Source organism: Schistocerca piceifrons, chromosome 2 (assembly GCF_021461385.2).
Source record: "Schistocerca piceifrons isolate TAMUIC-IGC-003096 chromosome 2, iqSchPice1.1, whole genome shotgun sequence".
Classification (NCBI taxonomy): domain Eukaryota; kingdom Metazoa; phylum Arthropoda; class Insecta; order Orthoptera; family Acrididae; genus Schistocerca; species Schistocerca piceifrons.
In genome coordinates this window covers 954,783,246-954,797,848 of record NC_060139.1, presented here as the reverse complement: position 1 = coordinate 954,797,848, position 14,603 = coordinate 954,783,246, and positions in this window count along the sequence as shown.

The window sequence follows — 14,603 nt, the reverse complement described above, 5'->3', positions numbered from 1 at the left end:
CCTTCATTGGATTGTAGTGCAAAGGCTATCATGCTATTGAGCATGGCTGGGGAGAGAGTGTAGCGAGTGGAGGAGGGGATGGACATGGCGAGAGGGAAGAGGATATGCACAAAGAGATTGGAGTATCAGGAGATAAATTATGGATGGAATGAGTAGAGGGTAGTGGGCAGTTGGGAAAGGAAGAGGGGGATGTGGAGATGGAAAGAGAATGGGTGGAGGATATGGTCAGAGGAAGCAAGGAGGAAGACATGTCAGACAGACGGGATGGAGGAAGTGCACGAAGTAAGGGGGAGGAAGAGATTAACTGACTGAGAGGGTAGGGAAGAGGAGATAGATAGACGTGTGAGGATGATGTGGAGGGAGAGAAAATAGCGCGAAACCGCGAGGAAAAGGCTAGTTTTTGCAATAACAGTTTGCTATGGAAAGCACTGAGAATTCGTAAGACAATGAGATGGGACATTTTTCGTTAGCAATAAATACAAAAATAAGCTGCCGAAAACGAGTAACAGATGGCGTTATCTGCAAAATAAACATTGTCGAAAGAGCAACTGAAGGAGGAAGCTTGTAAATACTAACATACAAGACCTCTTAACTTAATTAGCGGTTTGCTTTCATGGATAACGGACGTAGAAAGCTAGGTTATAACTGTGTATAAATGAAATGTCAGACAAAGAGGTCCTACCAACAGTTTACTAGCTCCTGTAGCGCCTTCGTAAAACATAATGTTTGCCAACTAACGAAGCACGAGATGAGTGGTGACGCAGCGCCGCTTTGCTCGCTATTGCAATACACGAGTCTGTCAACACGTGTCGCCAAACAACAGCGTTTGCGCAGCACCCCTAGTAGCAGCCCCAGCAATAGCTTTAGCACTAAACCGAATAGTGCTATTAGCACCGTAGAAACTGCGGAAAATGCGGTCAGTCTGGACTGGAAGACAAGTTTCAACTGCTTATGTACACAGGTCACCGATTTCTTCGTTACATCGACGATACATTCTGGAAGGTAGCCAACGCAGCTTTACACGATTACCTGCAAAGTGACTGCCCTAACGCCTTGAAGAGAAGATTTAAGAGCCTGTAATTATTTCCAAATATAAACCATAAAAGTAGTACCGGTAACTAACAAACAAATACGGCGATTTTTGGAATGAATAAAGAAGCTCTTCAATAATAAATTGTCCTAAGATTTTTTTCTGTCAGTTATCTCTTGTTATCAGTGCAGCCAGTCACTTGTTAATGTGAAAAATTAAATTTTGCACCGTGACACGAAATTCACTTCCACCTGTATATCTACCTAGAAATAGATTGATAAGTCATTTTAGTCGTCGCAAAACAACAGAATAATACCATCTCCAATAAGACCATTGTAAATAAAATACTACTGTGTTGAAATTTGACTCAACGAGAGATTCTCGTCGGTAAATATTGTTTTAACGACGCAGCATTTCAATTCCGTACTTTTCTAAATGATCTGCCATGTGAATGAGTGTCATCTTTTACGTCTACATCTACATGTATACTCTTCAAGTCTCTATTCGATTCGACGGAAAAATCTTAGGACAATTTATTATTGAAGAGCTTCTATATTAATTCCAAAAATCGCCATATTTATTTATGGAAATTCCGTGTGGCTTGGGCCTCCCGTCGTGTAGACCGTTGGCATGGTGCAAGTCTTTCGAGTTGACGCCACTTCGGCGACTTGCGTGTCGATTGGGATGAAATAATGATGATAAGGAAAACACAATACCCAGTCCCTGAGCGGAGAATATCTCCGAACCAGCCGGGAATCGAACCCGGGCCGGTAGGTATGACATTCCGTCGCGCTGACCACTCAGTTACCAGGGGTGGACATTTGTTTATTAGTTACTACTTTTATGGTTTATATTTGGAAATAATTACAGGCTCTTAAATCTTCTTCTGAAGGCTTCAGGGCAGTACCTTGCACGTAATCCTATAAAGCTGAATTGGCCAGCTTTCAGAATGTATCGTCGATGTAACGAAGAAATCCGTGACCTGCGTACATAAGCAATCGAAACTTGTTGTTTGTGTATCACTATCACTTCATCTCTTTCCTATTACAGTTGCGAACGTTTCACAGGAACAATGTGTGAGCTGCAATGTCTCTAATTTTATGTCCATAGTTCTTTCGCGAGGAGTAGGAAGCGACACGTATATTTTTTGTCTCTTCTAGGAATGTAAGCTCTGAATTCTGAAAGTAGACTATACTAGAAGGGCTCTCTTGCAGCATCTGCCACTGGAATTGGCTGAGCATTTCTGTGACGCAGTGGCGTTTTTCCCTCACTAAATGTACTTGTAATGAAACGTGCAGCTCTTCATTGATCTTTCCTACTTGGTCTATCAATCCTTTCTATTGCGGATTCCAGACTTAACGATTGCAAGTATGTATCGGTCGCGTGAGGTCTGTGCAAGCTACCTCCGTTGTGGGTGAACTAAACCACCTGTAGATTTTTCCAGTGAATCTCACTTTGCCATATGATTTCCTTGCGATTAGTTTTAATTGGCCATTCCACTTTAAATCACTCATTATGTATACCCCCACATATACTATGGATGTCACTGCTACCACTGATTGATGTGAAAGTGTACTCATACAATAATGACTTCTTCTGCCAATTGGAAGACACGGTGCCGTGCTCTGAATTACGCTCACGTCACTTAGTAGATGCGAGAGGTAGACACAAAGTTTTAAATGTGACCTCCATAAATGAAAGTAATTAATATTTTCTAAATTAAAGTAATTAATATTTTGTTTGTTTGGAGGTACGTGTCTATAGACCTAATACACAGTGAAATCCAGGCGCCGCAGTTCCGTAGCACGGTAATTCGTTTTACGTAGAATTGAATAAACGTTGGAATAACACAGCACCATTGTACCACCACATGACGCAGCCTCTCGAAGTGTGGTTAAGCAGGTCTGAAAAACGATGAATGAAGTGGAAGAACACCTCCCTCTGAAGAACCGGGAATCACGAAGGAACTGTTCAACTTCGTCAGAGTTCCGAGATAAGGTATCAAGAACTGCGTCGCCTACAAAACGAAATGAAATGATTTAAACTCCGTTTTCAGTGCCATTAACTTCTGGAAACACAATTAGAAACGGCCGATTTACAAAATTTCACTCCTGTCAAGGACAAGAATTATAGTAGCACGAAATTGTTACATAACACACAACTAGAAGCAAGAACAATCTCGGTGCCGAATTAATCCACTAGATATCTCTGTTCAGACGGAATGACTGTCGGCCACATAAAATAAATACAGAACGCTCCGGAAAACATAAACTGTAGTCTAGCCAAGTGTCACAACTAGATCAGTATGCGAAGTTCGTTCCATTCGGTGGGTCAACACTGACAAAAATCGGAAAGCTTTTAACAAAAGTGGGACTAAAACCATTTTTCGATGACCTAAGTAAATGAAAAAGACGTTCCGTGTTCTGAAAGACAGTTATGACCTCGAAGTTCCAGACGTTCACATTATTCCATATGAATGTAGTAGTAACTCAACTCGAAAGAGCAGGTTATGCTGTAGTGGAATTTCGTTCTTTCCATCTCCAGCGCGCCGAAAGTGGGGGAGGGGAAAACCCAACTGCGAATTTTTTGAGATGTGGTTTCCTGTTCCGGTATTCGTATGATGACCATGGGAACTCTCCCGAACGTCTCGATCAACCTAGCGATTGTCACTGTTCTACTTTCCTTTCTGCCACAACAAATTTTGTATATATTTTTGTGCGTATGTATGTACGCCCTCGGGAGAATTTGTCCCGTATTATACGTGGTGATACAATTAAAGACCCTGGGAGTGGCGTTTCACTGTTGGCGCCAAAGTAATATGTGGTCACAGTTTGCACTACTACGTCAACGACATCGGTGTAATTCATTAATTTCTTCGACTGTCAGTTCTAATGTGACCATGACAGTGGTGGATATTACGATAACCTCCGATTTAATAAAGGATTAACGCGATAATTACACAGACGACATTTAACACAACAGGCATTTTGTTCACCTGTCATCTCCGAGAACCCGCCCATGTCATGAGCACAATTTTAATTTGTCTCCGAAGTTGAGTCACAAGATTTTGTTCCTATATTGTGTGTAGAGCTCCAAAGTTTCAACCTAGCCTCCCGGCACGCCAATCTTGGCAGAGGCTACCAAGCACCGGTTATCGCACCGTTTTTATATTCGAATAATAAAATGTATCCTATATCGATGACATAAGTCTTCTAGAATTATGGAGTATTAAGAGTGTGCTTCTGGGTATACATTTGAGTCGGCGTTCCCGTTTTAAAACTAGTATATCGATAACTGAGCCAATCATCATCATCGCATGCCGCGAGATCTGCTGTTACGTGTACTCATTACGTTGATCCCATTAAGAGTGCGGACTATTTTTGATCTCAGGCCGCTATTTATAGATGAGTTCTACCAACACCATGTCAGCGTTTCCCTGCAGTAGTGTATGTGAAGGCAGGCAACATAATAATACCGTGAGTGTCAGACTCCAACCCTTGTTTAAATTGAAGTCTCCGTTCATTTTTATTGAGTTTTTGGTCAAACATTTCGATAGAATCATTAATTCCGCTGTCGCACCATAATACTAGTTTCATCCAGTTTCATCTCATGATTATATTCATGGATCTGATGTTTGTCGGAAATCGAACTCAGCAGATCAGTCTGGTTGGAGTCTAGGCAGCAAGCACACGTAACAGCAAAATTCACATCACCTGAAGAAGACGGTTGGGTCGGCCGTCGAAATATTGTCCATAACTCGACAGAATACCCGGAAGCTCACAATTAACCAAGCGCGCCAGAGAGCTGAGAGACCACATTATGGAACATGTTCTAGCTCATGCATGATGACTTTTAGCACTAATGAAGATCTCCTCCTTAAAAATCAACATGTATTCCGAAAACATAGATACTGCAATATTCAGGTCGCTATGTTCGTCCATGAGATTCAGAGTGCCAAAACAACGGTGCCCAGATGGACGTCATGTACCTTGACTTCTGGAAGGCATTCGGTACAGCGCCACAAATCGCATAGTGAACAAAATAAAAGCTTACCGAGGATTAGACCAAATTTGCGACTGAACTGAGGACTTACTTCGGACACAACTCAGCTAGGTACTCCTAACAGAAAGTAATGAACAGGTGTAAAGCGGGTGTCAGGAGTACATTAAGAGACTTTGCACAATACTTACTAACAGTCTAAAGGATTAGGCAGGGAGCTCTAATGTTATTCACGCGCAATACTGCTGTCTGTAGTAAGTTTACAACTCCAGGAGACTGCAGCGCAAGGCACAAGACCTGAACGTAAATAAATGAAACTTAATACAGGAAGAGCTCCACTACTGTTCGATTAAACTATCTGCGACAAATAACTGGCAGCAGCAACTCCTGTAAAATGTCTGGAAGTAACCGTTCAGAGCGGTCTAACGTGAAATGATCACATAAATTCTTGGAAAATAAATGTCAGACTGATATCTGAATGACTCTCTGACGATTGCTCGGTCCTCACGTGCTGATGTCTGTCTACGCAAGCCACTTCTTTCCTTCACGCTGTGTTCGGCTATTGTTCAAGAACTTCTTCCATTATAGTCGAATAGTGGCATAGGTCCTACACACATATCGAGCAATTCGCCGATTACTCCAAATGGCTTCTTTGAGGCCAACTACACGTCCTCTCCCAAGCGTTGGTATCTGCATATACAGGGCGTTTGAGAAAGGACTCCCTAGTTTTAAGTATAAATTTAATGGGGAAATTAATGAAATAATAAATCAATAAGTACATATCATGAAAGAAAATTCATTCGAGTTTTGTTTAATGTTAGTAGACGTCAAGGTGGGATCCCTTTCTTGTCCTGCACACGTCGAGACGATATTCCACGTCTTGCCGCGTATTCACCAACATTTCAGGTGTAACTTTCCGAATCGCCGCGACGATTCTTTCCCGTAAATGATTGATGTCTCTGATCTTTTCACTGTACACAATATTTTTCATGTGGCCCCAAAAGAAAAAGTCCAATGTTGTTAAGTCTGGGCTTCGTGGTGGCTGTACCTTCTTGGAAAGCGAGTGTCAAGAGCTGCAAGCTCATGTTTACTGTAATGAGGTGGTGCGCAATCTTGTTGGAAAAACATAAGGCCCTTTTCCGCATCAGTATCGTCCATTTACGGAAAGACGTACTCTATCAACATGTCACAGTAAACATCCATGTTTATTGCTTTTTCAACAAAAATGAAAGGACGAATCACACGATCGTCTATCAAACCGCACCAGACATTAACTTTTGAAGAGTCGCGTTGATGCTGAATTACTTCATTTGGATGCTCTTCCCCCACATTCTGCAGTTACGACGATTAACTGTTCCCCTGACATGCGAAGTACACATTGTTGCTGAGTTGCTGTGCACTGCACTGCACTGCACGTACGCATGGACTGAAGTGAGGGAACCCAAGAAAAAAACATCACTGGTATCGTCTCAAGGTCAAGCAGACCTGCCGACTGCAGGGGAGCCAAACTTGGAGAGTTTATGAATCAAACACCACAAACTAGAATAGTGTATGTCACGTTGTACAGATTCTAGGACACATTAAAACTAGGGAGTTCTTTTCCAAGCCCCCTGTGTATTGATGACACGCTTCTCTGCTAGCGAAAGTAACTAACTGAGTAGACGGAATGACGTAAAGTCCTACTATCGCCATGTCCCCTGTTTACCATCCCTGTCATATGCATGGTGAAATTGCGCTGCAACGTCAGACATTCATGCATCGGCTGCCAATATTTACAATTTTATGTTTTCTGTCAATACCTGCATGTCTATCAACTTGTTACCAATTTGTACAACTTCTTCGTGGTACTTTTTTTTCTCCTGCCCATATACGTCCTACAAAATTACCAGCACGAGAAAATCAGGTATATTAGAGCTCACGTAGAAATATACTTACGATCGATTTGACTTTAGTAAAGGTAAAGGCATCAGAGAAGCGCTTGTGACACTGTGGATGATAATGACGGCAAGACTGAAAAAAAAATCAAGACAAGTTTGTGAGATTTGTCGAACTGGAAAAAGTGTGTGAGAATGTAAAATACTGCAACACGTTCGAACTTCTGAAAAAAAATCAGGGGTAAGTTACAGAGAAAGACAGGTAGTATACAATATGTACAAAAGTCAAGAGGAACATTAAGAGTGGAAGAACAAGAACGAAGTGCCAGGATTAAAAAGGGTGTAAGGCAGGGATGTAGTCTTTTGCCCCATACAGTTCAATCTATACATTGTAGAAGCAGCGATGGAAATAAAAGAAAGGTTCAAAAGTGGACTTAAAAATTCGAGGTGATACATTTCGCTGATGACACTGCTATCCTTTGTGAAAGTGGAGAAGAATTACATGAGCTGCTGAATGGAATCAACAGGCTAATGAGTACAGAATATGGACAGAATGTAAATCAAACAAAGATGAAAGTAATGAGAAGTAACAGAAATGAGATAATTGAGAAACTTAACATCAGAAATGGGAATCAGGAAGTAGAGAAAATTAAGGAACTCTGCTACCTTGGCAGCAAAATAGCCCATTACAGATGGAGCAAGTACATACAAAGCAGACTAACACTGGCAAAAAAGTGCATTCCCGGCCAAAACAAAACTGCCAGTATGAGATATAGATCTTAGTTTGAGGAGTAAATTCGTGGGGAAACCAGAACAAAAGAGAATCTAAGGATTTGAGTTGTAGTACTACAGAAGGATGTTGAAAATTAGGTTGGCTGGTAAGGTTAGGGATGAAGAGGTTCTCTGCGAATCTGTGAGGAAAAGTTGGTTGATTGCTATGGAGTGAAATGGACTGAACTCCAATGTCATTAGTCCCTTCATCCAGTAAGTGGCAAACCAGGAGTGGTCGTCAAAGGAAGAAAGAGAAAGACAAATCCCAGAAAGCCTAAGTGTATCTAACACAATAAAAAACCGAGATTAAAGCCCACAAAAAGGCAACACAAACAAGTCATTAGAAGTTCAGTCAAGGAAAAGCAGTAAAAGCAAATGAAAAACAATAAAAGTAGAAAGGGCCACCAAGCAAAGGCTGACAAGTGACCTCTGTGGGGTGGAGGGGTGGGAGGAAGTGCAGGAGAAGGGTGCCCCACCAACTCCTCAGTCAGTCAATAAGGCCAAAAAGCCCTACCTTACAGTGATGAATAGAAACCATCTTCACAGGCAAAATGTAACACCAGATCAGCTGCCTTGGTGTCGTTCGCTAGCACCATGAGGGATTGTGTCAGGAAGATGAAGATGCAGCCTCAAAGCAGTCAAATTAGGGCAGTCTATGAGTAAGTGGGACACTGTCAAGTGAGTTCCACGTCGGCAGTGAGGGAGATCCTCATGTTGAAGAATGTGGCTATAGGTCAGCCAAGTGTGGCCAATGTGGAGTCGACAAGGGTGGTGAATGCCCTGTGAGAGGCATGCAGGGAAAACTGCCACATGGTCATGGTCTCCTTAATTGTTCTGTTTGTTTTAGGAGAGTAGTGCAGACCACTCTGAGTTCCAGGCTTCCAGCTAGAATATGGTGTATAGACGACCAAAGGTCAGATTCTGGGATCCATCACTCCAGAATCAGTAACTTGGTGCCAGCTTGGATAATCCATCAGATAATGGTTTATAAACGACCAAAGGTCAGATTCTGGGATCCATCACTCCAGAATCAGTAACTTGGTGCCAGCTTGGATAATCCATCAGATTCTTCATTCCCTGAAATCATAACATGACTGGGGTCCAAATGAAGCTTCCAGCTTGATGGAGGTCAGAGACAAGATTTTGTATAGCCATAAACAGTGTGTGAGAGGAGTAGCACTGATCTATAGCCTGAGGGCTGCTAAGGAAGTCACTACAGATTAGGATACTCTTGACAAGGCAAGACTGAATATAGCTAAAGGCCAGTTTAACGGCCACCACTTCAGCTGTGAGACATCGCAGCCATTTGGCAGCGAGTGGAGTTCACTGCACCTTTCAAGTGGATGTGCAAGACCTGTTCCTCTGTCAACTATTGAGCATAGGTGAATACCACTTCCGAAGCCAGATACAACTCAAAGGCAGCCAAGAGTAGGTGGCGAAAAAATCGTGGGGCCAATGGAATCTTTTGGACCAAAGCAGACTTCAAGAATTATCTGAGGTCAGGACACAAGCCATGGGGACAGATGCGATGTCTTCCTGACTGGAGGCGATGCTGGAGGAAGTTGCAGTTCTCAACCGACGTACTGGATGCATACAGTAATTGTAAACCCTGTTCTGGGTCGCTTTTGTGGGTCGTGGAGCTCCCTTCCAGGGAAAAGGACATGGCAGCTGGGATGTTCAGGGAAGCTAAAAATGCATATAGCGTAATTCAGCAGCTGTTGGCGCCTGTTGGTAATGGAGGGGCTCCAGCCTCAACTAGTAGGCTGTTCACAGGGCTAGTTCAGAAGGCTCCTGTCACAAGTCAGACCCCACAATGGTGAATGGCGTCCAGTATCCGCAATGCTGAGGGTGATGCTGAACCATATGCAAGACTCCCATAATCAAGATGGAACTGAATCAGGGCATTGTAGAGCCACAAAGGGGCAGAGAAATCTGCACACTAGCTAATAATATCGAGGCAGCGAAGTGTATTTAGCTATCGGCAGGATTTTCGCTTATGTTCGGAAAGATGGGGAAGCCACATCCACCAGGAATTGAAGAATAGTTCCAAGAAGTGTCTCAACTACAGGAAGTAATTGATGGTCTAGGTAAGGCTCTGGGTGGGATATACAATGGCGACAGAAGTGCGTTTTGTCGACTGAAAACCGAAATCCGTTGGTGAAATCCCATGGCTGCACCTTTTACAGTGACTCACAGGTGACGCTCAGCAACACTCTCACCACAGGAGCCGTCAGCATATAAGCAGGTTGGTACCGAAGACCCATAGCTGCTGCTAGACTATTTATGGCCATCAGAAAGAGGGGGACACTCAGTATAGAGCCCTGCAAAAGCCCATTCTCTTGGATATGGGGGCACTGAATGAAAAACCCACTTGAACTTACAATTTACGGTGCGACAGGAAGTTCTTGTCAAAATCTGGGAGTAGACCCCAGAGACCCCACTAATGAAACATAGTATGGATATGGTGACGCCATGTGCTGTCATAAGCATTCTGTAGATCGAAAAAGAAGCTGGCAATGTGAAAAGACTGTCTGGGTGGTGGACTCCAGGTGAACCAAATTATCAGGCGGGAAGCAGCGTTTGTGAAAGCTGCCCTGAAATGCAGCCAAAAGACTCCAAGAGTCAAGGAGCCAACACAGCGACTTATTCATCAGCATTTGAGCAACTTACAGAGAATGTCGCTGAGGCTGACTGGGCGATAACTGTCAATCTTTAGTGGATTCCTACCCGGTTTCAGTATTGGAACTATCGTGTTTTCTCGTCATTGAGATGCAAACTCACCTTCGTTCCTGATCCTATTAAAGAGGGCAAGGATGTGGCACAGACAATCTACTGAGAGGTGTTTCAGCCTTTGGTTGTGGATGTGGTGTTTCCCTGGGGCTGAATCAGAGCAATGGGCTAGAGCACTGGAGAGTTCCCATTCATTGAATCCTAAAGTGGATAGATGGTAGAAGACCATGGCTGCACAAGGAGAGACCATTGGCCAAGTAAGTTCTATGTGGCACAATGAAGTAATGCCAGTAAGGCTTCAACGTCTTTACCACAGCCAGTGATCATTGTACCATGTCACGAACGGTCATGGGCGCTGAAGTCACCCAAGACTAGGGAAGGTGCGGGGAACTGAGAGGGCAATGCAGCACATCCTGGGACACAACGTCAGCAGGAGGGAGATAAACATTACATATGTATAAAGTCATAATATGGACTTACCCAAACAGGTAAGGTGTATCAAGAGGCACGAGGTCGCTGCATATAGAGTCCAGCACATACACAAACTCCATCCAATATCCTCTCATGGTCTGTATGATCCTTAAAATAATCTCATTAGCTAGGAAGGGGAAGGATTCGAATTGCTTCAAATCATGCTTCCTGAATGACAATACAAAACTCAGGGTAAGTGCTTGAAAGCTGCTCTACCTCAGCCAGATCGTGGAAAAATGCGTTACAATCCCACTGGAGAATCAGACTGCCTGAATACTGTGGGGACATATTTTGACCTATGGTCATGTGCTCCTATCAGATGAGACATCAGGGGAGCCACTGGTCTAGGTTCTGTGGCACACTGTCTGGGGAGATCTGGTGTTCCAGTGGCCACTGGGATCTCCACCTTGGGCACAGAAAGAGTACATGCACAGTCCAGTGATGTTGGGGCCTCTTGAATTCCCTTTGTTTTAGCGGACTTCTTTTTGTCGCTCCAGAGAAATAACGAGAAGTTTGACAGACAGCAGCCTGTGGTTCCTTCAGCTGCCAGCTGGTGTCTGGCTGTGAACCAGCAGGAACCATGGGAGGAAGAGTTCCGAGGGACCTCTTCTTAGCTAGAGAAGTTGGAGGAGGATTGAAGTGCCTCCATCTAGGGACTGGGGACCTGTTTCCCCATCAGGTGGGGAGCCAATGCTTCTAAAGCTGGTGCAGTGGAAGCACCTGCAGGGCCTCTGACCCACTTGGGAGGGGGGGGGGGGAGAGGAGAAGGGCAGATATCAATGAGCAGCTCTGAGGGCCCACTGTAAAAAGCTCAACAGAGGAAGACACTGTCGGCTTAGAAGGTGATGAGTTGCCACTGTAGCGCAAGACAACTCATACTCTTCTCTGGCTTCTTGACATATGAGCTTGTCCAGTGTCTTATACTTCCGGATTTTTTTTCTCTCACTCGCAATCAGAGCAATCTGGCGAGCAGGGAGAGTGGAACTCGTTGTATTTTACGCAGACAGGGGCACGGGTAAATGAATATTTGCGTGCAGCTGATGTTTACAATTCCTGAATACATGGGTATTGGTGCAATAGGAAGACGTATACACCTAAAGCATCTCATAGGAGGAGAAACATAGGTTTTCACGTCAAACTAGTAGATTATCAGCTTAACATTCTCAGGCAACCTATCACCCTCGAAAGCCAAGATAAAGGCCCAGGTACCAACTTTTTTCCCTTGGTCTCCTATGGATGTGACATATGAAGTATACACCCCATCGCTCTAAGTTGGCTCACAGCTCATCGTCAGATAGCAAAAGAAGACGCTCTGGACCATACAGAGGCTCTTCTGGGGAGTAATGACATCCAACTTTTCACAAGAGAGCAGCGCCTGTTACTGGCCAGGGGATGACTTTTTAATCAGCAGAGAACCGTTCTTCATCTTAGGGGTGGTTGCAACTTTCCATATTTATTTTCAAAGTGTTCCGCAAAAAGTAAATACCTTATGGCCAAAAAGGTGTCTCCATCAGTCCTGGTACAGACAGGTATAGGGGAAAGGATTTTACTCGTTGTCATCTACTGCTGTATTCCTCCCACAGTGTGGCTATCTGCCATAGTGTAACCCACTCTGAATGGGGCTCTCCCCATGGTCTCCACCCATCCACAGCAATGACTACCTTATCAGTAATCTGCTGCTGGGAGCCCCATGCCTTAGTCATGATGGGCACATACTCCATTGCATACATGGGGAAAACGCAGTGAAGGCACCAACAGTGCAATCCCTTCCTGGTCACGATGATACCATCGTGAAGGTACTTGAGAACCCCTGCCCCACAACAGGATAGCTAACATGTTGAGTTTTGGGCATATTATCTCAACAGGAAGGAAGGAAGAAAGGAAGGATGCCAGAGTGGTGGGTCACAGAGGCAGAGCATACACTACAGTGGGCGACCTTATGTCCACAACATGCACTTCTGTAAAATTTGGAAAAGTTGGCAGGTCTAACCCAATAACGGGTACCATATAATCGTTAATGGATGGTGAAGATAGCGCTGGAAATGAAACTAGAAATCAAGACCAAAATCGTGAACGAAGTCCAAACAGGGTCTGCACCAAAAGGACCGTCCGGCGAAAAGTCACGGGAGATAGGTTATAGTAGAAGTTTACGTTTGCGGCACACAAAGAGGAAGTAATGCTTCAAGGGCTAGGGTCTCGTGGTAGCCAAGCACGTACTCACTGGAGAGTGCTGAGACCACTGGGGAGCAAGAAGAAGAGACAGGATGATATGACATATGCTACGATATCATGGAATAACATCCATGATGCTAGTGAAAGCTGCAGAAACTGAAGATGTAGAGGAAGACACATCCTGAAATATATCAGGCAATTAACTAAGGATGTAGGTCGCAACTGCTACTCTGAAATGAAAAGTTTGGAACAGGAGAGGAATTTGTGACTGGCCGCATCAAACCAGTTAGAAGAATGTTGATCCACGGGGAAAAAAATGAGATTTAGCGACGACCATTCTTGCGGCTCTTCTTTTCGAATGGAACAGGAACAAGGCAGAGGTATCAGAAGTACCCTTTGCCATGCACCATAAGGTGGCTTGCGGAATATAGATGTAAATGTAAATATGTCGTGATCTTATCATGATACAATGGACAACGTAGAAAGTTGTTTAACAGCTCTTATCACGTGTGACACAATAAACATCCAGTTATTAAGTTTACCAACCTGAAACCACAGCGGCTGCTTGTGTGTGACCATTTGTTTTAATATCAGTCGCCTTTTTTTCATTTTTTTAAGGAGACATCATGTCAGTTTATGGTCAACGATAGTTTGCCGCTTACTCGTTAACTAGCTGAGTTGTTTGTATTCAAATTCTGTAATGGCTCCCTGTTTGTGAAGCACTACACGCTTGTTTGCAACATCAGCAAACGAAGCAAATTTACAAAACCGACACTGTGGACCTACGAGAATATACCGAGTAACAGGAATGCTGGAGAAAATGTCTGTACACTCAGGCACATATTTACTAATATGCATCTGTGACAACATTCACTGCGAAACTGCTGCGATTTGCGTCGGAGAAAAACACACACACACACACACACACACACACACACACACACACACACACACAAATATGTATGTCTGGGAAACTAAAATTTAATCATAAAACACACAGACATGGACGAGTGAATATCATCGACACACGTATTTGCCAAGTAACACAATTTTGCGTATGTGTTCTCGTCGGACAGGCATGAAATTACTAAAGGAAACACCATAAGTAGGTGGACTGTTCTGTCTAAAATTTAAGACTAGTGTTACCGTAAACAACAAGGAATCCTTCAGGAAGTTAGAGAAGACAGACTGACCATGTGTCAAATATTAACACTTCGCCGTATGTTCTACCGTGTGAACTGCCGACTGGGCAATATTCTTATCACGTAAGACAAGAAATCCTTAAGCAGGGCAGCGACCGTTTCCTAAGGACTTATCAATTATTAACTTTTGATGAAAATTGCTGCAAGAAATAAAAGCTGCGATTATTCTACATATTTGATACGTACCGAGGCCAGTGTGTTTTACTGGAAGCATGGGACACGCAGAAATACAGGCGACGATGAATATGCAAAAATAACTGGACGGAGAGCTGAATACCACATCACAGACGTCTCATTCAATTCTGTCTGAGCGTTTGGCCATGTGGAAGTAGCAATACTGATCCCATTTTTTCC